This window comes from Camellia sinensis, chromosome 3 (assembly GCF_055761805.1).
Source record: "Camellia sinensis isolate YWXY chromosome 3, ASM5576180v1, whole genome shotgun sequence".
NCBI lineage: Eukaryota > Viridiplantae > Streptophyta > Magnoliopsida > Ericales > Theaceae > Camellia > Camellia sinensis.
Genome location: NC_138963.1, coordinates 44,447,982 through 44,474,956, shown reverse-complemented (window position 1 = coordinate 44,474,956; position 26,975 = coordinate 44,447,982). Strand labels below are relative to the sequence as shown.

The following is a 26,975-nucleotide window of genomic DNA, read 5'->3' as shown; positions in this document are numbered from 1 at the left end:
ACTTTTTTTTTTTTTTTTTTTTTTGAAGAAAGAGAATTTTATTAAGGGAAGAAATGGAAAATAATGCCTGAATGTTGAGATTTTTGCAAATATGTCTTTATGCTTATTTTATATAATATTTGAATATATATATGATATAAGTATTTATTTTTATTTTTTATTTTTATTTTTTGCGACGGTAAGAAGATGGTCGCTAATACATTGTAGGTCTTTTTTAAACTCTTTTGCGACGGCAAAATATCAGTCGCTATAAGCAGGTTAGGCGGTCGCAAATAGTTTGCGACTGCTATTTTGCGGTCGCAAAAAGTATTTGCCACCCTCACATTTGCGACCCTCATTTGCCGTCGCATGGGCCGTCGCAAAAAGTCTTTTGCGACTGTTTTTTTATTATTTGCGACGGCTTATAGCGGTCGCAAAAAGTACTTTTTTTAGTAGTGTCATCTGTATGTGTTGGATTGGCCGAATTGGCCTCTTTTTCGGGGAAGACATTAAGGCCTGGTTTGGGTACTAAAAAAAAGTCAAAAAATTAAAAAATTACTCAAAAAATTAAAAAGTTATCACTACTTACCCAAAAAAATATTAAAAATATTAAAAAACTAATTTTACACAATCTTTCTTTTCAAACAACTCTGACGGCAAAGCAGGCGGAGCGTGATTTTGGGAAAAATTGCACTTATTTAGGTGTACAAATAACACGGTGCTGTTCAGCCTGTGGGGGCCCATTACGGGTCCATTTTTAATAATCTAAACTGTACAATATGTAGAACTCGTCGAATACTATATGGCTGTAGAAAATCTATATGATCAGATATCGGTAACTATATGATCAAATCAGTTAAAATTTATAAAATGGATGGTGTTATAGTTAACGGTTGAAAACAAACTAATCCGTTCAGATAACTATCGATATCCGATCAACGTGATTTTTTACAAGAGTATAGTACTCGACGAGTTTTACACATTGAACGGTTTTGATTAGCAAAAACGAGACCAGTGGTAGGCCCCATGGGCCGAACAACACCTCCAATTCAATGCCCAAAAAACAGGGAATCATCTCTCATCCTCTGCCGACACTGTCCCTCAATCCATCCTATTGTACAGCCTATTCCATCAGATCTTCTCCTATATACTAATTTATTCAATTTTTTAATGCACATTTTTTCGTAAAAAGTTAAAAAGTTATTCCAAACAATCATATTTTTTTCCTATACTTTTTAGTCCAAAAAGTCAAAAAGTACATTTATTTAGGACACCACCAACAATCCCTTGATTATGTTTCTTATTTTTTGGAATTTTCTATTTTTGATTTTGTATTTTAAAAAATGAACTATATATTTTTTTGATAAATATAATAAATTGAACAAGTTAAAATTATTGAATTGATTTAAATTTTTTTTATAAATAAAATATATAAAGTGTTTGATAAAATAAACGATTTAGATAACTAAAACGGAATCTGAGACAAGCCTAAACAGTGTTTCCCGTCCAAAATCTAAGGCGACAGGAATTCTCCTCCTACAAAATAAGTGTTCCACTTTATTTTCAATATTTGGTGATGTGGTAGTATAAAATTTATTATTTGTAAAATTAGAGTAATGATTTAGTATGTTTATTGGGTTTTTGAATTGTGAAGGTCTTCGGGCTGATCTGGGGCTTTTTTTTATTTCCTATTCTATGTGCATTTTTTTATTTCTTATTCAGGTTGATTTGGGTTTTTGATATGATCAATGTTTATTTTTTGTTTCCTGTTCTAAACCTTAAAATGAAATGAAAGCTTCAGATATACGATGCTCTGTTTTTATTTCATGTTTTAAACCTGATTTGTTTTTTTGTTTTTTCATTCAAATGAATAGTGTATTGTTTATTTCCTGTTATAATCAATGTTTATTTCCTGATATGATCAATGTTTTATTGTTTATTTCATGTTCTAAACCTTAAAACCAAATGAATGCTTCAATATACAATGCTCTGTTTTTATTTCCTATTCTAAACCTGATTTGGGTTTTTTTGGGGAGCTTATTTTTATTTCCTGCTCTAAACCTGATTTGGGGTTTTTTTTTTTCTTCACTCAAATGAATAATATATATCATGGACCATGCTCTATTTTTTTTTTCTTCAAACCAACACTCTGTTTTTTTTCTTTTCTTTTTTCCTGACCCAACGTTTTTTCAAACAGCTTTGCCTAACAGATTTCAAAGAGTTATCTTTTTCACAGATTTGAAGGACCATGCTTTGTTTTGTTTCTATGCTACAATTTGTAAATTTCAACAACCCAACAGCTACTAGCAGTGAGTGAGAAAGAAAAATACAAAACAAAGTCACTCAACATCTACACTACTCCTCTCCCTCTTTGCTTCTTCTCCAATCTCTACCTCAAATCTTAAATTTTCAGTGAAATCTGAGATAGGTATCTTAGAAAACTTTCAAAAAAAAAAGAAAAAGAAAATTAGATTTCAGATTTTAACTTTCTTTTACTTCTTCTGATTTGTTTCTCTATTTCTAATCAATGGAAGAAGATCAAGAGCTTAAACATGTGTGCAAATTGTGTAAGAAGAGCTTCCGTGTGGTAGATCCTTAGAGGGTCACATGAGGTCTGAGAGTAAAATGGTAGAGCAGAGCGTCCTCTCTCTCTTCAATTTTCTTTTCACGGTATTTTTTTTAAAAAACTTTTTAGTTGTTTTGGTGAGGAATTGATCTCCACCCTTTGTTCTATTAGTGGGACAGGTGTCACACCCTCGTAAATTCACACTAGAAGATCACTCTACCATCTCACTCTAGAGGATCCTAATGCTTTAGTTTATCCTCAACAATCCCTTAGATAGTTGTATTGAATAAATTTCCATAAAATTGGGATTATGGGACAAGCGTGTGGAATTTGTCGTATTGAGTTATAAATAGAAAAATGTTTGGGACGCCTTTGAGATGGCACTCACACCTCTAAAATGATCTTGATCCTTTATATGTGTGCAAAGCTCATTAATATAAAATTTACATCATAAATAATTTTGTATAAATCTTATAAGATCTTATCGGGTGGAGTCTCAACCATTACTCCATAAATATTGTACCTCCATTGATCAAGGTTCTCAATAATCCTCCCTCCTGTCCATGCTCTTCCTCTCACTGTCTCCCTCCTTCACTCTCTTTCTAGAAATGGATTTTCTTCCTCTACTTCAAGCAACCGGAACCCTTCTAGCCCTACTTGTACTCAGGGCCGGCCTTGAGTTCGTCGGAACCTAAAGCGAATTTTGAAAATGAGGGCCCTTTTATATTGAAAAAAAATTCATGAATAAAATTACAAGTTACAATTTTTTTATTTATTTGTAACCATAAAAAAATTTATTGACACATATAATCATTAAAATTATAAATAAAACAATTTAATAAAACAAAATTAGAACAAAAAAATTAGGAAAAAATTATTTAATTAAAATTGATAAAGACCTAGGTAAAAAAATTTGAGCAAAATTATTTATTCCACTAAAATCTAATAGATAAAGAAGGTAAAAATAAAAAATAAAAAAATAGGACCCATATATTGTATGTATTATTTTTCTTGAGCCCAAACAATTTTTTTTTAATATATATTTTCATTTTAATAAATATGGACCAAACTACACTTATAAATAAATATGGAGTAAATCATACATGGACTCAAAAAAATATTTTGGGACCCTTTAAATTGATCCTAAAAGCAAAAAAAAAAAAAACATTGAGTCTATAATATTTTATCAAATTTAGGAGCTCTATTTTTGGGCCAAATTTAGGGCCTATGTTATATATGTTTATATATTTTACCAAATTTAGGGGCCCTATTATTTTTTATTTATTTATTTATATATTTTCATTTTAATAAATATAGGCCAAACACATTTATAAATAAATATGGGCTAAATTACACATGGGCCCAATAAAACATTTGGGGCCCTTTGAATTGATCTTAAAACCAAAAAAAAAAAATTAAACCTATAACAATTTTTTAAATTTGGAGACCCTATTTTTGGCCCAAAATAAGGGGCCTAAGACACAAGCCTTACCTGCCTTAGGACAGGGCCGGCCCTTTGTACTCTCCAAAATATGGATGTCCAAGACCGGCCCTTTTGTACTCTCCAAAAGGTGCGTGGCCGATCATCGGCCACCTCCACCTCCTCGCCGGCCAAACCCCACTCTTCCGAACCCTCGCCGCCATGGCCGACCGACATGGTCCGATATTCACAATCAGACTCGGGTTCCACCAAGCCATCGTGGTGAGCAGCAAAGAAACAATCACCGAATGCTTCACTGTCAACGACCGAGCTTTCATGTCTCGGCCCCAAACCGCAGCACTCAAATACATGGGCTACAATGGCGCCAGTTCGGCGCTCGGACCTTCCGATGACTACTGGCGCGAGCTTCGTAAAGTCACCACCCAGCACCTCCTCTCTAACCGCCATTTGGAGTCGTTGAAGCTTGTCCGAGCCCTGGAGGTGGACTTGTCGATCAAAGAGCTCTATTTACTCAGCGTCAAAAATGGTAGTTTCATAAATAATCAGTTTGAATTGGGTGATTTCGATTATAATAATAATAGTAATAAATAAGTAAATATTTCTCCTGGTTTGTTTGGATAAATTTAAAAAAAAAATGAAATGAAATGGGAAAAATTTTCCCCTTGTATGTTTGGTTTGGATTTGTAGAGTAATTTTGAATTTTTTTTTTTAAAAATTTTGTTTAATTTGTAAATTTTCTAAAATTATTTTTTCTCTCTCACGTATTAATTAATTTTTTTTTTTTCACACATCTAATTAATTATAATAAAATATCAAATCATTTTAAATTTCAAAATTACTTTCAAAATATACAACCAAACAAATTAAAAAAATTTATAAACTTTCTCCTCAAAACAATTTTCAAAAACTACTCTTTAAAAATCAAATCAAATATACCTTGTTTGCAATAATTTTACAAATCCAGAAATTATACTCAAAATTCAAAATTTTAATATATTAATCAGATTTATTGATTTGTTTTACATATAAATTTTACAATATATTCCTTCAATCTCTATCACGTACGTTTAGATCTCGTTTAATAGGTAAGGCTCCGTTTGTTTGGAGTTATGGGGAGGGGATTGGCTTTGATAGCGCGGAGGAGATTGAGAATAGGGTACTTGTTTTGAGAAATAGGGAGGGGACTAGAAATCCTTTGATATTAGTAAGGAGGAATAAGGGGGATTGATAAAGAGGAGGTAGAGATGATATTAGAAAAATAGTGAGGGATTAGAAATTTTTTTATTTATTTTTTATATATTGAGAATTTTTTTAAATATAATATTTATTTTTTTATATTTTTTTATTTATTTTATTATTTTATATAAAAATAATTTAACAATTTCTTATTATTAATCCCTTCATTAATAATCTCTTCACTATTAATTTCCTTGCTATTAATCTCTTTTATTCTATCTCCCAAAATAAACGGAATGTTTTAGTAAAAAATAAAAATATATATATATATATATATTATTGTTAAAAAAAAATCAGAAAGTTATAATTTTAACCTGTACCTAATGTCTATGTCTATGTAGCAATCACGTTATCTGTGGCACATCAAAGGTCAAATGAACGTTTTTACACCTTCTTTTTTTTTTTTATTTTTATTTTTATTTTTATTTTTAATTTCTGTCCGAACGGCTCTTCTATTACAACAATGATTCATCCCACTAAAAACACCATCACTAATAGTATTAATGCATTAAAAAAGTAAAAAAAAAAAAAATACAACTTCAAGACCAAAATATCACATCATTAATAACGAGATCCACTGCCACCTAATTAATGGGAGCACTAATTAGTGCTCACAGACATTTATCCTTCTATTATGTCAAAACCTGAATATAGCTGTACTGGATCACAGGGTGTACGCGAAGAGTAATCAGCATCTGGCTATCATTTTTTAAAAATATATTTTAAAATTTTTTATTTTTTTATTTTTTGTATTTTTTGTATTTTTGTTAAATTTTTTTAAAATTTTGAGTAATTTTTTTAATTTTTAGACATACCTAACATAAATATGCTTAAAAATTAATTTTTTTTTTAAAAAACCTTTTAAAAATTTACTAAATACCAAAAATATAAAAAAATATGAGAATTCACTACATTTTTTATATTTTTATGTATTTATTAATTTTTAAAAATATTTTTTCACAATTTTTTTACTTTAAGATGCATTTAAAAACATAAAAAAATTATTTAAAAATTTAAAAATATTCACTAAAAATAAGAAAATACGAAAACAACTAAAACCCACTGATTCATACTTTTTTTAGAAAGAATTGTTTTTTGTACATGTATGTACAAAGTACAATAATTTTTAACAAAATAATTACACAACAACACAGAAAATATACGCATCCATTAACAATTTGTTTTTTTGCTATTTAATTTTATAAAGATTCTTCACAAATATTCTATTTTTTCATTGTTTTTTTTATCTAATACTTAAATAAATTGCTTAGAAATTGAACAATAATTCAGTGTAACAAAAAATACGAAAATTTTCAAATTCTAATTTTTTGATAAGTGAATCTTAAAAACCAAACCAAACAATCTGATTACATTTCACAAATCACAACATAACATTTTTGTAAATTAATTTTTTTTTTATGACAACTTTTTTCAAATACCAAATTGGTGATGTCCAATATTTGATTTCTTTTTATATATTTTTTTGAAAAAAATAGAGTATTGCAAAGAATTTAGTATAGATGTGTTCATTTAATTTTAATGAAGATTTGCAAAGAATTTGGACATATGTACAATTACAAGGGTAGTGAAAAAAATTTCTTGATGGGTTTTGAAAATGTTTTTTGACAAAAAAAATTTAATACAATTAAATTTTATCACAACTTATAACAAAGCATTTTTGTCAATCAAATTGCAACTTGACATTTTTTTTATGACTATTTTTGTGAAGAATAATGTTTGAGGGCCCGAAATCAGAGGCTCGAAATTGGCTCAAAACCCAAAACGACGTCGTTTTGGGTTTTGATTTTTTTTTTTTTTTTTTTTTTTTTTTTTCTTCTTCTTCCTCAGTCTGATACGCAGTGAGGGAGGAGAGAAAGAGAAAGAGAGGGAGAGGGAGAGGCCGTCGCCGTCGCCGTCGCCGTCGCCGATAGCCGATCGCCGCGCCTCCGCCTTCGCCGCCTCGCTGCTCTGCTCTGATCGTCGCCGTCGCTGCTCTGATCGTCGCCTCCGCCCCTCGTCGGCTCTGCCCCGCTCGTCGCCTCCGCCGATCGTGTCGCCTTCGCCGCCTTCTCCTCCATTTTTTAGGCCCCCTCCATTCCTTCCTCCCCCTCCCCTCCCCCTCCTTCCCTTCTTCGAGCCATTCAAGCCGCTGCCCATTCGGACTCTGTAACACCACTGTTTTGTGAATTACAAAATTGGTGAAACCTAATTTGTACAATTTTTTTTTTAACAAAAATATTAAAATCGGTGAAGCCTTTCCATAAAACAATCTCTACTTCCCATGCATATAGCTGACATGTTGAGCCCTCTGCTGCATCACTTCACCATGTCAGGAAAAGTCACATGGTCACGGATTACACAGCAATTTTTGAAGGGCAAAAATATTATTTTATCCATTTTTATTTTATATATATTATTTTGTATTTTTTTTTATTGTAAAAAATTAATTTTTTTTTTCAAACATATATATTTTTTTAACATCATATTTTAGTTAAAAAATTAAAAAATTATTAAAAAATCCTGTTCCCAACCTAGGTAAAAATTTGAGTAATTTTTTGAAGGATTTGGTTAAAACCTCCCATAATGGAACTTTAATATACTAAGGACAAGTGTAAAAAAGTTTTCTTAAAAAATTTAACACATACTATTATTATCAAAATATTAAATTTTAAAATAATATGGATGAATTACACTAATAGTTTCTATAGTTTGGGGTTTGTGTCACTTGGATCCCTGATTTTTTAATTGTGACATATTTGACCTTGAATTTTGAATCTTATTCCAAATATGGACAATTGAAAATATTATTATATTTTTTAAGGGTAAAATCGTCAATTTAAGGATAAAATTGTTAATTTGATAAAATATAAACTAATTTGACAAAAATAAATGTCAAACAAATATTTTTGAATTTTTAAAAATTATTTTTACATACTAAAAATAAAATTATGTAAAATTGATAAATCTTTTAAACATTTATTTATTTTTTTTATCAAATTAATTTTTATTATGTGTTTGAATGATTATCATGTAAAATTAATTTAAAAAAATTAATCATGTAATTTTTATTAATTTTACATAATTTTATTATTGGTGGATAAAAATATTTTTTAAAAAATTAAAAATATTTTTTTGACATTTATTTTTGTGAAATTAGTTTATATTTTATTAAATTAACGATTTTGCCATTGAAATTAAACAATGGTAGCTTTAATTGTCCTTATTTGAAACAAGATTCAAAATTCAGGATCAAATGTGCCATAATTGAAAAGTCAAGACTAAAGTGATACAAGCTCCAAACTATAGGGACTATTTGTGTAATTTGTCCAAATAATATAACTTTTGATATAGATGTCAGTTTTTAATAAAATTAATATTTTTAAAATTTTCTCATCCAGATCTATTAAATGAGATTCATGTTGACTATGAATTTTATAAAAAAAATTATTACCGTCGAAATTGATGTAAACAGTAAGAAAAACATGTTAGTCTATTTGATAGTAACATAGTAATATTGTTTAAGGAAAAAAGAAAAAAAATATTTTATTGTATTCTTACTTAATTATGTATTTTTTCCTTAGAGAGTTTATGAAATAAAATAAATCGAACTATTTTTATTACCAAATAAGAGTCTAATAAAAAGATTTTGACTTAGGTTACAAATTAACTTATTTCTTTTACAAGTGTCTCTACTCTTTTAGAATTTTGGTGCAAAAATTTATCATGAAAGCAAATTATATAAAGGACTCAGCTCTCCTTCGGCATTGGTGGATCTTAATTTGGATTTATGTCGATAATCTAAATTGTTGAATATGTAGAATCTATAAAATGCATCATTCTTGCAAAAATCATATTGATTGGATATCAATAACTACTCGATCATATCACATATCTGTTACAATTTATTTTAAAAATTATTTAAAAAATGTAATCTGATCAAGTGGTTGTTAATATCTGATCAACGTAATTTTTTTGATGAATGATGTACTTGATGTATTTTACACATTGAACGGTTTGGATCATCGACATGAGACTAAATCAAGGCCCACCAACGCCCATATAAATATTATATATAATTCTTAATAATTTTTTTTGAGTCCATAGCATTACTCTAAGCCATATATTGATGTTTTTTTTATTAAAAAAAAATAATATATAAGTTTATTTTCTAAATCCACTTTCTAAACTTAGTGATACATGAGGATGAGTAGTTGATTATTAGAGAATAAATTAAAGAGAGATTTGACTTGAATATCTTAATAGAATGACACAACATTTGATCTAAAAGTAGGTCTAATTTTTGTCCTTAAATAGCAATATTCTTTTTGATAAAATGTGTTAAGTACATAGTATTACTACTCTAAAAATTGTCTTATTTATTTATTTATTTATTATTATTTTAGTAATAAAAATTGGAAAGAAATCAACTAATTAGTACCTTTTATAATATCATAATTATCCTTTAAATGTACTGAAGAAATTTTAAAAATGACCCTTATAAAAAGTTATTTTAACAATATAATATGAAACTTTTTTTTTTTTTACTTTTCTTTTGGGTTTTTTTTTTTGTGGCAGCAAGCAAAGATAATTTTATTAACTCTGAGATCGATACAAAATAGTTTGAGAAAAAATTGATCATTGTTTATGCTAAGCATCTCCAAAATCATTAATAAGAATTAGATAAGTTTCAACTCAAAACCGACAAGCAAACACACAGATTATACTTGACCTCCCAAACAAAATATGAGAGATTCCCTTATTTATCCAAACAAAAGGCAATCTTCAAATTTTCCTTTTTTTCTTTTTGTCTTCTAATTTTATGTTATCAATTTTTTTTTCTGTCTCTGCTATGTTTCCAGAACTGAGTGTAAGGTGAAAGTGAGCGAATGGTTTAGGCAAGTGACGTTGAACTTGATGCTACGGGTGATTGCGGGGAAGAGATACAACTTCGGTGACAACGAGAGAGACAAGGAGGCAAGGCAGTTCGCGAGAACGATGGACGAGTTCATGTATTTGGCTGGTGTTTCTGAGTGTTCGGATGTGATTCCCGGGATTGAATGGTTGGATTTGCAGGGTAATGTGAAGGCTATGAAGAGGAATGGTAAAGAGATGGATTATTTCATGAGTATGTGGCTTGAAGAACATGTGCATGCAGAGCAGGAAAGAAGGGAAGGTGAAGAAAGATGAAAGAGACTTCATGGATGTGTTGTTGTCTTGCTTCCCTGAGAATGGTGATGGGTTGGTGTTTGGACACAAGAGCCAGGACATCATCAAGGGAACTGCTCTGGTACACTCAAATTCCTTACCTTTACTAAAAATTTCGTACGTATTAATTTGGACCCTTTTCGTTAAGGCATACAAGTCAGATTATTTCATTCTTAGGCCTCGTTTGGCAACAGGTAGTTTAGTCAAAAAGTTATTAAAAAATTTAAAAAGCCAATAACACATATCAAAAAATTAAAGATTCTCTTTTCTTTCTAATTTTTGCACATCTTTATATAAAAAGTCAAAAAGTCATCCCAAACAAACTAGTTTTTTTAATTCATATATTAACTAAATAGTCAAAAAATTATTAAATTAGCCTGTTTCCAAACGAAGCCTTAGCATAATATAAGAAGTTAAAAAGTTATTTTAGGCAATAATAATGTTAGTAAGTGAGAAGTCCATAGTTCATAGTTCAGATAAGGCGATAATGTAGTGAGTGAGACATCATGGTAGTGAATTCATAGGCTCAAGAGTCATCCAATAGTCAAACTAGTGGTGAACTCATAGCACACTTTTTAGGATTAAGAATGAATAATTCATGTGGAGAATAATTCTATTACTCATTTCTCTATTAAAGGGTTGTTGGGGATGTATTAAAATAAGTGTATTTTTAAAATTTTTATGAAATATGAGTTGAATTTGGATTGGGTTTGAAGTGATGTGTTAGAGAAGTGATGTGACTTAAATCAGATGATGTGACTTAAATAGGATAACGACTTTTTGACTTTTTAACTTTTTTTAAACATGCAAAACTAGGCCTAAGTGGATGTTGCATGAGATGTTATCATGTTAGGAGCATAGGGCAATATAACACGTTTTTAAGTGTTGATTTGTTTTTAAAAGTAGAATAGAGAAGATTAATAGTGAGAAAATTAATAATGAGGGATTAAGTAAAATTATATTTGTTTTAATAATAGTTGTTAGAGCATCTCCAACGGTTCATTACTTTTTTCATCAAATCTGAGTAAAAAATAGCTCATTTTCTCAATCTGATATGGCTTGCTCCAACGGTGTGCATTAAAGGAAGGGTCGTCCGGTGGGTCCGCCGGTAAGGCTAAAAAATATATTTTTTTACCTTTTTTGAACTTGTTTGAACCTACTTATTTGAACTGTTTAAACTTGTTTCCGGTCGACCGGTGGGTCGACCGGCTGAACGTCCGGCAGGTTGACCGGTGGCTCCACTTGCAACGTTAGCACAGTGAATTGGTGAAGGCTCACGCAGATTCTCAGTTTGGTGATAAATTTGCTCCGTTCTCAGTTTGATATCAGTTTGGTGAAACCATTGGAGCAGAAAAAGTGACTTTTTTCATCAAATTTAAATTTGATACTGAATCTGATGTAACGTTGGAGATGGTTTTAGTGTGAAGATTAAGTAAAATTGTATTTATTTTGATGATAGTTGTTAATGTGGAGATTGTTAAATTATTTTTATATAAAAGAAATATAAAATAATAAAACAAATAAAATTATGATGTTTACTTAACAAAAAATACAAAAACATTAAACATTAATGTTCAAAAAAAATACCCAAGATGTGAAAAAAAAAAAAAAAAAAAACTAAATCAGAGGACTAAATTTCTAATACCAAGTCTTTGGTCTCTATCTCAATCTCAACATCTGCTAATCAATCTCCTCTTTATCTCTCAAAATAAGCATAATATTAATAAGACCCACTTCTATCTTAATCTCATTTTTTTTTTTCATCTCTCAAAACAAACCGACCCTAAATAAATAATTCATGTGGGGAGTAATTCTATTAGTCATTTCTCTAAGTGGATATCGCATGAGATGTTATTATGCTAGGAGGGTAGGGCCATAAAACACGAGTCCTGATTCTCGGCCGCCCTACCCGGCGGCTCTTTCCAGCAGCGCCCCAAAACGATGTCGTTTTGGGGCCAATTTTCCATAAAATAAAAAAAAACAAAAAAAAAAAAACAAATAGAACGAGCACTTGAACTCGAGAGGAGGCAAAGAGTTGGGGTTGAATGGACTTATCTGTGTTTAGATTGGACTTGGAGGGGAAGAAGAAACACAGATTTTGGTTTGGAGTATATATATATATCTTTATATATATATATATCATTTCATATATATATATATATATATTATATTAGATTAGAAGAACAAAGGAGTATATATATATATCTTTGGGAATTCTGGGTTCATTCATATATATATATATATATATCATTTCCTTTGTAAATTTTTGAAAAGAAATGAAGAATGATCCAAATCTGGGAAGCATTCTTCAACACAGGAATCAATTTTTTTTCCCCCTTTTGATCCAGATCCAAATCAACTAGAAAAAAAAAAAAAAAAGGTAGAGAAAGCAGAGTCCATCGGCGATCAAAATTTTTTTTGAACATCATCACCATCATCTTCAACATCATCATCAGCTTCATCATCTTCATCAACAATCAAATCCAGCTAGGTAATCACATACATACACACAAACAAATCTAGATTTTGAACAATTTTTTTTTTTTTTTTTTTTTTGTTGATGATGAACCCAGCAAACCCAGCGGCTCCTTCTTCCTCTTCTTCATTCTTCTTCTTTTTCTTCATCTATAGATATAAAGATATATATATATATATATATATATATATGGATGAACCCGCAGACCCTCGTTCTGTTTTTTATTTTTATTTTTTTTTTTATGGAAAATTGGCCCCAAAACGACGTCGTTTTGGGGCGCTGCTGGAAAGAGCCGCCGGGTAGAGCGGCCGAGGATCCAGACTCCATAAAACACCTTCTTTTCGTGACTATTGGCAGTTATAATTGGAGGGGACTATTCTAAAGCATGTCAGGTGTTCCTCTCATTTTATGTAGGATGAATTATATTAATAGTGTGTTATTTTGGTCATAATTTTTTAATTGTGATATATTTAATTTTAAATTTTGAATAATATTTTAAATAAGGATAATTAAAAACGTTGTTTACTTTGTAAATGGATAATATTCCATTTTAAGAGTAAAATCGTCAATTTAATCAAATATAAAATAGTTTGACAAAAATAAATATAAAAAAGATATTTTTAAAATTTATTTCTACCTATCAAAGATAAAATTATATAAAAATGATAATTTTTTTTTACCAAATTAATTTTTAGTATGTATTTGGATGATGGATATGTAACGAGTGATTGTTTTTATTAATGTTTTTGCATGATTTTTTTTTTTTGTTTTTAACATATTTTTTTATGGTTATCATGTAAATGATGGTTATTAAACTTTTAATGGGTAATTAATATGTTTAATATATGAAATATTTTTAGTTTTGAATTTTTTGATTTAATGGATTGATTTAATAATGATATCAAAATTATCGCCATGTTTTACTTGAGTTTTTTAGGCTATTTTTAGAATTATTTTTGAAAAAATAGAAATTGATTTAACGAAAATAAATATAAAAAATTAATTTTAAAAACTTATTTCTACATTCTCAAAGGATAAAATTATATAACAATGATAAGTGTTCTTAGTTTTTTTTACCAATTTGATTTTTAGTCTTTTAGAACTTTTTTGTGAAAATAGATTCTGAAAATCAAACCAAATAGAACTTTATAACCAAGAAAGTGCTAGCATTATTCATTAAAAAAAGATATGGCTTGTGTCCAGTCCGTAATCAGATTGGATAGTATTGTTGGGTCTTCGTGGGTCCACCATGGAGCTCGTATCGACGATTCAAGCTGTTCAATGTGTAGGGCTCGTTGAGTACTTCATCCCTACAAAAAATTATGTTGGTTATCGATATCCGATCAACGTGATTTTTTGCAGGGATAAAGTACTCGACGAGCCCTATTCATTGAACGGTTTGAATCATCGATACAGGCTCCGTGGTAGACCCACGGAGGCCCAACAATATGGTTCAATCTGAAACTGAATTGGAGACAAGCCTTGACCTAAAAAAAAAGCTATTTTATTTTAAACAACATACAAGTTAACCAATACAAAATAAGTTAAATGATAACTTTACCCTTGAAATGGAGAATTTTATGTTTACAAAGGAAACGACATCTGTGATTGTCCTTATTTGGAACGAGATTCAAAATTCAAGATCAAATGTAATACAATTAAAAAGTCAGGCACCAAAATGACATAAGCCCCAAAGTACACGAACTGTCAGTGTAATTCAATCTTTTATATGTGTAAGTCGCAAACTCATATACTCGTATGTTTAAAATTTTGACTCTCTAAAACTTCCTCTCTCTCTCTCTAAAAACCGCCATCCGCAGTCTCATTGTTGGCCAATTGGCTATCGCTTTTGGCCATGGCGGTCAGTTGGCCTTGCCTTTTTTGTGCTTGCTTGTTGTTTTCCTTATAATAAACTTGAATCCTTATAGTTCTTCCAAATCTTTTTCAGTTTTTTAGGGTTGTAAAGGGGTGGGTTTTGGCCTTCAGGGATTTCGACCGTGGTTTTTTTGGGTTTCGTTCATGGGCGGCGCCTTCAATATAGGCGGGTTAGATTTGTTTAGAAACTTCATTCGAGCGCTCCTACGTGAGTGGGAGTTTGAGGGTGGGATTCCTTTAAGATCTATGGAGGTCGGTGGTAGGCCGATAAAAGGAATGTTCCAAATTTGTAAAGGAGCTTCATTCGGGCTCTCCTTGGAGAGTGGGAGTTTGAGGGGTGAACTCTATTAAGTTATATAGAGGTCGGCGTTTCGTTTCAATAAAAGGAGGTTGTTTCGGCTCAGGGTATTCTGATGTAGCTTTGGTGTTTAGCGATTTCATTCTAGAGCGAGTTGCTGTTCATGGGGGTGTCTAGCGATTACATTCTAGAGTGAGTTTTGTTGTTCAAATGTCTGCAAAGGAATTGGTTCCTGGGTCTTTGGGCCATGGATTGTTTTGGCCATGGGAGGTGTTGGTGGTTCTCGGCCAAAGGAGTTTGTTTGGAACAATGTTTTGAAAACTAAACCAGACCTATCGGTTCGAGTGGTTAAACTCTCGACCGGTCAATGGTCCGATCTGAATATACCCTCTAACCCGTTCTCTCTTGAAAACCGATCATTTTAAGTTGAATCGGTGCAAATCGTGGTTAAACCGCTAAACAGGACGAACCGGCTTGGGTTGAAGCAAACCGCCAGTTTGGTCAAATATTGAAAAAGTTGTTGCTAAAGGGACTTGAACCCAACACCACAAGCTCCAAAAAAAATGAATTTCCACTTTGTCACCATGATTCCTTGTTAATATATAGGAAATATATAACATTTATTACATGCAAACTAATTTCCTTCAAACACATGTATAATTAATATTTTTACAAACAATATTGATGTAAACATATATGTTTGATGATTATATATATTAAATTATAAAAATATTAATAAAATAATTATGACGACAGTTGAACTAATGATACGTCCACCCGATCTCTTTTCTAATTTGTTCATCGGTCCGATTTTTAAAACATTGGTTCGGAAGCTTCGCCATGGAGGGGTGTTTGGCAATGGGAGTTTGAGTGTTTGGGCCAGTGGGTGTTTCGGTTTTGGAAGCAAGCTTCGGCCATGGGTGTGTTTCTGCCAATGGTGTTTAGCCATGGAGTGAGTGAAGTCTGGCGGAGGGAACAAACGTGGGAGACATTGAGCTGTGCCTTAAGTGTGGTATGGCTGTGCCTTGAAAGTTGAGAAGTGTGTTTTTCGGTATGTGGTTTGACTTTGGATTTTTTTTGGTAGTTAAGTCCATCTTAACTATTAAAACTTGTTTTGGTGTTGTTTTGATTTACTTTTTGTTTAAAAAATTGTGAGGCTGAGAGATTAGTTATATGAGTGCAAGTAGTAGTAATAAGAATATTTATATTGTTTGAACCTCTTTCAATACATTATATCTTTTTGTACCTTTAATTTTATTTTTTTAATAAAATTTGAAAAATCTAGAAATCCCCTAGATGTTGATTTGTGATTATGTATCAATTTTAAGCAGAATATAACAATCACAATCAAACAATCAAGACAAAGAGACACAACGATTTAACGTGGAAAAAACCACAATTGGACACCTCCAACTGTGATAAAAAAACCACGGGCAACAGCCACAAGAACAATCCATTAAGAAGATTTAAAGGAATTACACAGGTATACTCTCAATTACCTAGCGAATCCACAACGCCTAATTGAACCAACCTCTATGTGCCTCTTCCAACCCCATCTTCACCACGGAATTGTCTTTCTGATGAGCCACTCCGGATTCCACCAAAGCTTCAGGCTCGAATTCTTCAGAATCCACAACTGAAGAATAACTCTCTCTTTTGTGTATAACAAACAAACCTTTGATGTACTCTCTTTTAATCATGAGTTGAATACTCAATAAAAACATCAAAGAAAACTAGCAAAATCTCTCCAGATATAAACCTTAAGATCCAAAAATAAGATTCTGGAGAAGTCTTTTTAGTGTTGGGAGAAAACCAACTATATATAGAAAACCAAAGCAATCCTAATTTCAGAAGAAAACCAACTCTTCAATCAAATCTGTAAATCTGGGATCGCGCGGTCCGCTCGAGCTCGAGCGGACTGACCAAAAACTGCGTGCGAACAAACTGAGATGCGCTCGAGCGTAGGATAATCCGCTCGAGCGTAAAATCACACCCACCAGTATTTTTTTCTTGCCCTGACAAAATACTGAGACCTGCTAATCTACGCTCGAGCTCACAAGGCTCCGCTCGAGCGGACAGAACAAAAACACAAAAAATTACAATTGAATCAACACAATGTTTTGTCTCCGGATTTGACAACATAGGTAGTACCTTCTCTGAAAAGCAGAATTCGGGTTGGATTCGCATCTAAACACTCATAGCCTCACTGAAATAAAAAGTGCGAATAAAATTACAACTCAAAGGAGTTTTGTCAAACGGGTTTGCCAAGAAATAAAACCTAACAATCTCCCCCTTTGGCAATGCCGTGACAAAACACACCTAACAAATAAAATCCTAAACACCCCAACCCATTACAGCCAACAAAAGCCAACTTCTTTTTCAAGGTCTTGATCTGCAAAATAGTTATTAGTGCCACAATCTCCAAAACAACTATTAGTCCCACAAGAGTAAATGAAAGAAATAGACATATGACACGATTATTTTGAAACATGAGATGGAAAATATGAATAGATGAAAAACTAAGACTCATGAAAAATAACTCTCAAACAACAAAAGCAAGATCATAGACCACACAAGCAATGATATGACGATGTAAATACCATGAACATACAAGAAGGGCAAATAGTGCATAGCAACAGCAAAACATATAGCCAATCTCAAAAGCCAACATATCAAAGTGTTCATGCTAAACAACTCTTGCAATGAGAAACCAAACTCCCTTACCAACCCAGATCAAGATAAACCAAACTCCCCCTCACTAAAAGCAACTATAAAACACTGAAAACAGTGAACAAGTAAAAAACGATAAAAATAATATGGTGGAGCAAGCAAGGAATTTCAGATTAGTACCTTAAAACACATAAGATTATCCAAGAAGCACCATTACAAGAAAACACAATGTGCACAGTCTGTAGAAGATTCCTCATGCAAGAAAGTGATGCAATATGTGAAAAGCATAGATCCCATGATAAAAGTGTGTGTGTGACTCTTGGAGTTCGACAAACACTAGATTCAATCCTAGTAGTGATCTGAAAGTTGGACCTCCGACAAGAGAATCTAAGCACAACTATAGGAAAGTCAAACCACTAGGAATCAAGGGGTATTTGGTGAGTAAAGGCGGAGGCTCCCCCTCAATCAATGAATCTTTTTCCTTTTTTTTTTTTCACACACTTTTTCTTTTCTTTCTTTTTCACATTTTTTCTTTTCTTTCTTGTGCATATTTTTCCTTTTTCTTTTTTTTCTTTTTCTTTTGCACAATCATTGGCGGCTGACACGCTCAAGAGTATGGAAACCGAACCAGAGAAGCATGGATATAATAAGGATGGCCTGGTTGGTGACTCTGAGGTAGCCTTTTCCTCATGGCTAGACTGCAAAGAATAGAGGGGAAAGCCATGGAGGTGCAAAAAGGTGGTAGGTGGTTAAGAGACTCAACATCACCCAAGATATGCTAGTATGGGTCAATTCCTCTAGAGAAGCAAAAGATACAATGCTAGAAGTCCAAAAAAAAATAATCACTAAGGCGGAAGACTCCAAAATTTGCTAATCCAAGAGTGTGTACAGAATGAGACATACTAATCAAAAAACACACACTCCAAAATGAGTAATGACCACAGAAAGCACTCACATATTAACATGTAATGGATATTCTCATTAATTCCAATATGCACCAAGGACCACTCAAAAAATTTCAAGCTTGCAAAACCATACTAAGAAAATCTTTTTGGGATTTTTTTTTTTTTCAAAAATAAAGCAAGACAAAAAAAAATGAACAAGCACACATTTTTTTTTTTTTAATTAAAAACAACACACAAAAAGCCCAAAAGCTAAAACAAATAAACAAATTAACACAAGTCAAGTTTTCTCACCCAAACTGCTTTAGTACGAACAAAGTTGTGAGAATTGCAGTTCTTGGGTGGTGTCTTGACGTTGTGGTTCCTTTCCCCTGCAATAGGAACCCGTCTCGACATGGTTTCCAACTTCCTATTCCTAGGTCTAGTGGTCTTGGTAAATGTCGTGGCATTGTGAACACCCTCATGAATCTTGGTATTCTGCCTGAACATGTAAGGTTGTCTCCTAACCCAAAAAGTATTCGAATTCCTACCCTTTTGAGACACTCTCCCATGCAACTTATAACAATAAGGGCGAATATGACCATGCAAACCACAATGATGACAAACAAAAACAGGGTGTACCTTCTTTTCTTTTACCTTACTAACTCTAGGGAGTTTGAGAAGTCTTTCCTCTTGTTGAATCTTTTGTCCTCCCTTTCCTTGAGTTCTTGTATCATAAGATGTGGAGGCACTCTGTTTTTGCTCTTTCTTATCTCTAAAGCCGATGCCACTCTTGTCACAACTCATGTGTTGAGACCCAATGATATCCTCCAAAGTCTTTGATCCTTTGTTCCAAAGACCAATGGTAGCCATAGCACACTTGAGCTCTTCCTCTTTCTTGACCATTAGTTCTTCCAAAGCAACTTGTGATATCTCAAGAGATTCAATCTTTTCTTCATACATGGCATGGGTTTGCAGCAGCTCATTCCTCTCTGTCTCACAAGTCAGCAGTTTTGCACAAAGAACTTGTCGATCATCAGCTACCTTGATGGCATTAATCCTGGCCTCGGAAATCTCCTCCTTAAGTTTGACATTCTCACTTTCACATGCTTTGAGTTTCTTTGTGAGTTTGTCATTCAATTTGAATAAGTTAAGAGACTCTTTATACAACTTTTCATAAGCTTGCTCAAGCTCTTCATGATCACTCTCCGAGGATTCATCATCAGAGATATTCTCAACTAACCTCTTCGGAGACTCTGTTTGTCCTTCAGTTTCAGAAGCCGCCATGAAGGCAAGAAATTGCTTATGTCCCTCTTCGCCTTGATCTTCGTTGTCACTATCATCTTTATCAGATTCTGATTCATCATCCCAAGTGATAGCGAGGGTTTTCTTCTTCCTCAAACGAGTAGGGCATTCTGAAGCAAAGTGGCCAAATCCTTGGCATTCATAGCATTGGAGTCTTTCAGAGTTCTCTTGTATCTTTCCTTTCTCCTTCTTGGCTATAGGATTAATTTTGAGTTTATCTTTGCCTTTAGATTTATGAGAATGAGTAGATTCCAAAAGATTAGGATTCTTTTTCAAAAAAGATTTTTTAAATTGTTTAACAAAAGCAGCCATAATCTTGGAATCTATCTCGCAATCCTCATCAGAATCCTCTTCCACTTTATGAGCACTACTAAAAGCAATATCTTTTTGTTTCTTTTTGAAATTCCTATGTGCCTCATAAGTTTGGAGACTTCCAACCAACTGATCCAGCTTGAGGTTGTCAACATCTTGAGCCTCCTCAATAGCCGTAACTTTTGGTTGGAACCGATCGGGCAAGGATCTAAAAATTTTTCCCACAATTTTGGATTCTGGAATTTTTTCACCTAAATTGAAGCTGGAATTTACAATGTCACTCAACTTCGCATAAAATTCATCAAATGTGTCACTATCTTTCATTGAAAGGTTTTCGAAACTAGATGTGAGCCTTTGAAGTTTTGAACGTTTCACAGAAGGAGTGCCCTCGTGAATAGTTTGTAAGATATCCCAAGCCTCTTTTGCGACTTCACAATTACAAATACGACTAAATTCTTCAGGTGTGACAGCGCAAAAGAGAGAATTGATAGCTTTACTATTCCAGCTACTATTTTGGTAATCAGTTGTGTCCCACTTATCAATTGGTTTGGGGATTGTAACTCCATCAACGGTAATTGTTGGTTCAGTCCACCCATTCATGACGGATTGCCAAACTTTTTCATCAATAGATTTTAAAAAAGATCTCATCCGAGCTTTCCAAAAAGAATAATTGGATCCGTCAAGTAGGGGTGGTCGAACCATAGAATTTCCTTCACGAATTGTATCCATTATCACAAATCAAACAAGATCTCGTTCTAAAAGAAATTTTTTTAAAAAAAAAAAAAAAATAGAACAACTCGCTCTGATACCAATTGAAAAATCTAGAAATCCCCTAGATGTTGATTTGTGATTATGTATCAATTTTAAGCAGAATATAACAATTACAATCAAACAATCAAGACAAAGAGACACAACGATTTAACGTGGAAAAAACCACAATTGGACACCTCCAACTGTGATAAAAAAACCACGGGCAACAGCCACAAGAACAATCCACTAAGAAGATTTAAAGGAATTACACAGGTATACTCTCAATTACCTAGCGAATCCACAACGCCTAATTGAACCAACCTCTATGTGCCTCTTCCAACCCCATCTTCACCACGGAATTGTCTTTCTGATGAGCCACTCCGGATTCCACCAAAGCTTCAGGCTCGAATTCTTCAGAATCCACAACTGAAGAATAACTCTTTCTTTTGTGTATAACAAATAAACCTTTGATGTACTCTCTTTTGATCATGAGTTGAATACTCAATAAAAACATCAAAGAAAACTAGCAAAATCTCTCCAGATATAAACCTTAAGATCCAAAAATAAGATTCTGGAGAAGTCTTTTTAGTTTTGGGAGAAAACCAACTATATATAGAAAACCAAAGCAATCCTAATTTCAGAAGAAAACCAACTCTTCAATCAAATCTGGAAATCTGGGATCGCGCGGTCCGCTCGAGCTCAACACAGCCCGCTCGAGCGGACTGACCAAAAACTGCGTGCGAACAAACTGAAATGCGCTCGAGCGTAGGATAATCCGCTCGAGCGTAAAATCACACCCACCAGTATTTTTTTCTTGCCCTGACAAAATACTGAGACCTGCTAATCTACGCTCGAGCTCACAAGGCTCCGCTCGAGCGGACAGAACAAAAACACAAAAAATTACAATTGAATCAACACAATGTTTTGTCTCCAGATTTGACAACATAGGTTGTACCTTCTCTGAAAAGCACAATTCGGGTTGGATTCGCATTTAAACACTCATAGCCTCACTGAAATAAAAAGTGCGAATAAAATTACAACTCAAAGGAGTTTTGTCAAACGGGTTTGCCAAGAAATAAAACCTAACAAAATTTTTATTTTTACTCATTAAAAAAAAAAAAAAAAAAAAACCTCATGTACTTGTCGGTGGAAGGTTTTCACAAACCAGCTTAGCAAAGCTAAGGGTTCAATTTGACTTCTAACATGTATAACATAGAACTGGGCTACCTTATACTTGTTAAGTCAAGTGGTATATCAAATCTCTTTTGAAGTCTTATTCAGCTGCATTAATGGCTTGACCTAAATTATTTGCATATACATCAAGTAACATTACATATAAAGAATTTTTTTTTTATCTTGCTTTAAATAAATATGATAACCCACTTATTTTTAAATTTAAATAATTTATATAAAAAATTTAATTAATTAAATATTGATAATTATATAATTTGAGTATATTTGCTAAATATATATATAGTAATTATGATCTTGATAATAGATTATTTATTTTAGAATAAAACTCAATTTATCTCATTATGGTTAAGGGTATGAGCTAAGGGGTGTTCGCGGATCGGTTTTGTGCGGTTTGCGGTTCGGTTTTGACCCACCCCCATCTATGCGGTTTGATAAAAAGTCAACCAGCAACCGCCCGCAGTGCGGTTTGTGGTTTGTGCGGATAGGGTTTACAAATGTGCGGGCGGTTGCGGGCGGTTTGCGGTTTATACTTTTTTCTTTAAAAATTAATTTTTGAGTTTTTTTTTTTCCCATCGAATTTAGGCATCAAATTCATTTTATGTATTTGTGATAACAATTTTCTAATGAGTTTACAAATTAAATTGAATATCAATGCATTAAATGAAAGTACCCAAAACAAAGAGACTCCACACTAGCATTTTTGCCATGAAAAAAATGTCTATCAATGCATTAAAAGTTGTACTTAATTAGAATTGCCAGTTTAGTAATCAATAATCAAACTAAAAGTTCTATCGACCACCAGAAGAAAAATTTTATTAGGAAAAAGTGGATGAATCACCAATGAAAATCATATAAGAAACCAAGTTTAGGACTTGATAATTCTACGGCATTAAGAAAGTTGAGAAATATTTAAAAATAAGGATCTTAGTGTCATAGAAAATATAATGGTGCTCCTATACAAGTTACAGAGTTGGTATATAATAATAATAATAATAATAATAATAATAATAATAATAATAATTAAAGTGCGGGCGGTTTTTACGGATTGCAGGTTTAAACCGCGACCCGCCTGCAACCCGCAAATTTGTCATATTTCAAACTGTATTCGCCCGCATTATGTTTGTGAAACCGCCCATTTATATGCGAGTTGGGCGGTTTGAACAGTTCAGATAAACCGCTGCCCACCTCTTGTATGAGCACTTTGTCCCTTTATGATTCAAATATAGACAAAGACTTTCTTTAATTTTGTACCAAATGCAACTGTCATAATTTTCATCCAAATTAACAGAGGTTGTATCACATGCTCGAGTTTAGAGAGTTGGCCCACAAAAAGATTGAAGTGAAAATCAATTTTAACTTATTTTGAGTAGTGAGTTAAAAGAAGATTTTTTAAGTTTTTTTAAAAAAATTTATCAAAAAAAAAAAATAATAATAATAATAGGGAGGTGGTGTGACTCCAAAAAGTAAAAGAGTCAATGAGCTGACTTTTAATTTAGTTGCCAAAAGATGCCTTTGTGGGTAAAACGATAGTACTACCCTGCAGCTTATCCTCTTCCTATAACTCAAACACACATTACAAATATACAAATATAAAGAAATTGTTCCCAGATCTTTAATGGAGGGCGTGTAGCTAAAGAGAAACAAATTGCACTCCAGATTTGAACTTTATTCATGGTACATTCTTTAAAGATGGAATATATCAAATTGGGTATAAAAAAAAAAAAAGTGCAAAGATTCTTCAATAATTTAGCATTCAACCAAATAGACTGAGATCAAGGCAACAATCATGGTGAGTACACACTCTTCATCTCATCTTTGGTTCCGACCTCTCAATTTCCTCTTCCTTTCCAGAAACGACACCCTTTGATACGTCCTCTCCATTTTCGCTCTCCTCGTCCTTTACCTCTCTCTCTCTCTCCGATTCACACTTTTTTTACGCCGATGAGATAATGCGTTTGATTTGACGACAACTCTCTCCGACTCACTGCCCCATCTCGCTCTACAGCAACGGGATCAGTTGCGGAGAAAATAAGAAAAGAAAAATAGTGTAATTATTAATGTGGATATTAAAATTGAGCAGAAAGTCTTTTCAACTAGAGAGAATAGAGTTGGGGATCCACCAAAATTAAGTTTAAGAGTTAAATAAACTTAATTTAACTCAACTGGAATCCCGCAATCACCTCAACTGGACCTCTAATCTAATTAATCAACTAAACCTTTCAGTCCAATAAAAGTCTCTTCCTTTTGTAAATACTGCAGCAATAAGGCCTTCTACCCTTGAGAACCATGGAATAATCTCTGGATCCTAACCTTTGTAGCTAGCCAAACCAAATGGTAGGACTCTGGAGTAACTTTGCATGAATTAGTAGCATAAATATTCCTCTAATTTTATTTTAGTTGGGATAGTACCCTTCAGTCCAGATTATGGGCTGGAGTGAAATTTATTCTTTTTCTCAATAACAGAAAAATTATTAAGTGACTCAAATTCATTGTAAGTGTAACTCTGTATTTTTTTTTCTACATGTAATACTGTTGTACGTTCTTTTCAATTGAGAATTTAATTTCATGATATTAATTTTTATTTATTTTTTTATTTTTTTGCAGTCGCTTATCCTAGGAGGCTCTGATACCACAACTGCCACATTAACTTGGGCGGTTTCCCTACTTCTAAACCATCCCACAGCCCTCAAAACAGCACAACAAGAAATAGATATATATGTCGCACATGGAAAAGTAAGATGGGTAGATGAATCAGACACCAAGAACTTAGTTTACCTCCAAGCCATCGTCAAGGAAACATTACGACTCTACCCTCCAGGACCCTTATCCATACCACGCGAGTCCATTCAGGACTGCCATGTCTTTGGCTACTACGTCCCCAAAGGCACTCGCTTGATAGTAAATGTTTGGAAGCTCCACCGCGACTCTTGCTTGTCGACTAACCCTGATGAGTTCAGGCCAGAGAGATTTCTCACGTGGCAAGCAAAAGCAGATTTAAGAGGGCAGCAATTTGAGTTCCTTCCTTTTGGTGTTGGTAGAAGGTCATGCCCTGGAAGCACCTTAGCGTATCAAATAATACATTTGACACTCGCTCGACTACTTCAAGGTTTCAACCTTGTGATGCTGCCAGGGAATGGAAAAGTTGATATGAGTGAGGGGTTGGGGCTTCCATTACCTAAGGCAACTCCATTGGAAGTGTTGGTCACCCCACGCTTGCCGAGTGAGTTTTATGATAGCTATAGATAGATCTTCTTAGTTTGTAGTGTGTATTATGCATATGTAATGTGTGGTAAATGAAGGTGTATACAGGTTCACCTCACCTCTACGTGTTAGGATTCTTGTACCAATAAGGTGGACCCATATTTACAATATTTGTTTTTTGATTAAGTCCAAGAACTAGAATACAGATTTGTGATAAGAATTAAAGTGTTTGGTAGAGATTAAATGCATGTATTGTTGGAATTTGTAAAATGAATTTCAATCACATATTAGTGTTTGTAGATAAAAGTTTCTTTATTTGTAGTGTTACTGTTTTTTTGAGTCATTTGCCATGTTTGAGTGACATGAATATTGACGGAAATGAAAATGTGATTTTGAGTCATCATGAATTCAACCTTTGAAATGAATTAGAATAAAAAAGTGATTATTATTTATTTATTTCAGCCAAAAAAAAAAAAAAAATTATTCCCCAACAAAGTATTTGATTCTCCTACTTTCCCATAGATTGCTCAAGAAATATTAATTATTTGAAGAGAAAAAATAAAATGGGACTAACAAGATTTAAAATTTTGTCAATATTCATAACGAAACCAAATGCTAAATTCATAAATAACATTGATCCCAAATTTTTATTACCAATAATCTTAATATTATGTGATTCTAAATCTTTTCAAAATTCATGTCATTCAAACATAATTTTATGAGTACAAATGATTATAGGGAAGTGATCTAGTATCTATTTGGGAGTAAAAGAAAAAATGTCATGTTTTTAATTTAAATTTAAATGACATGAGTCACATTCAAGGTTATTTTAGGTATGGCCTATTTTTTTGGTTTTTCTTGCTTATTACGAGAAGACATTCAAAAAAAATAAAAAGGTGACGTGATACAAATAAGTCAATAAGTTACTTATTTCCAATGGAGGCCTCATAATAATCAATATAGTCTATTGATACAATTTTTTAGATTTTTTTTTTTAAAAATTTGCATTAATTTTTTTTGTATGCATGATACTCCCTAATAATTAAGTAATTATCTAATCTTTATACAAAAATTCCAATAGTAACAAGATATATATTTAGAGTTGGAATTTACTTTTTTTTTAGTATCTTTTGACTTTGTTAAAAAATATAGAAAATACATTGATTTTTGGTGTTAATTTTTTTAAAATTTATCTATATTATATATAATTGCAAAACGTTGTGGAGTTATTGAGGTTGAAAGATCCAATCCTTTTTCCTTAATTTTTTGATTTTTTAAAATTTCTATTAATGTGTCGCAATTTGATTGGTACTCAATTTTTTTTTTAAAATTTTTGTTATTTATCTGATAGTATAGATTTGTTATCTCATTAGAATTTGAATATAGTATAATTTTTTTTTTTTTTAAATATAACATTGTTATCTCATTTGAATTTGAATACAGTATTTACTTTTAAGTTTTGTTATTTGTTATCTTATTTTTATTTGTTATCTCATTGTTTTCTTGAATATAGTATTTTTTTTAATTTTTTTATTTATTTGTCATCTGATTGTTATTTATTATGTTATTATTGAGGCTGAAAGCTT

At 32.3% G+C, this 26,975-nt stretch overlaps 1 protein-coding gene and 1 pseudogene across 2 annotated transcripts in view; both read left to right on the top strand.

Annotated features, from left to right (window-relative positions):
- The window catches only part of LOC114289226 (xanthotoxin 5-hydroxylase CYP82C4), a 377,811-nt gene that overhangs the window by 87,766 nt on the left and 263,070 nt on the right, over positions 1-26,975 (top strand). The window lies entirely within an intron of this gene.
- Positions 782-25,620, top strand: LOC114289246 (xanthotoxin 5-hydroxylase CYP82C4-like; annotated as a pseudogene). Its single transcript, XR_014362856.1, has 4 exons — positions 782-814; positions 4,047-4,566; positions 10,039-10,509; positions 24,793-25,620. The product of XR_014362856.1 is annotated as a xanthotoxin 5-hydroxylase CYP82C4-like (transcript).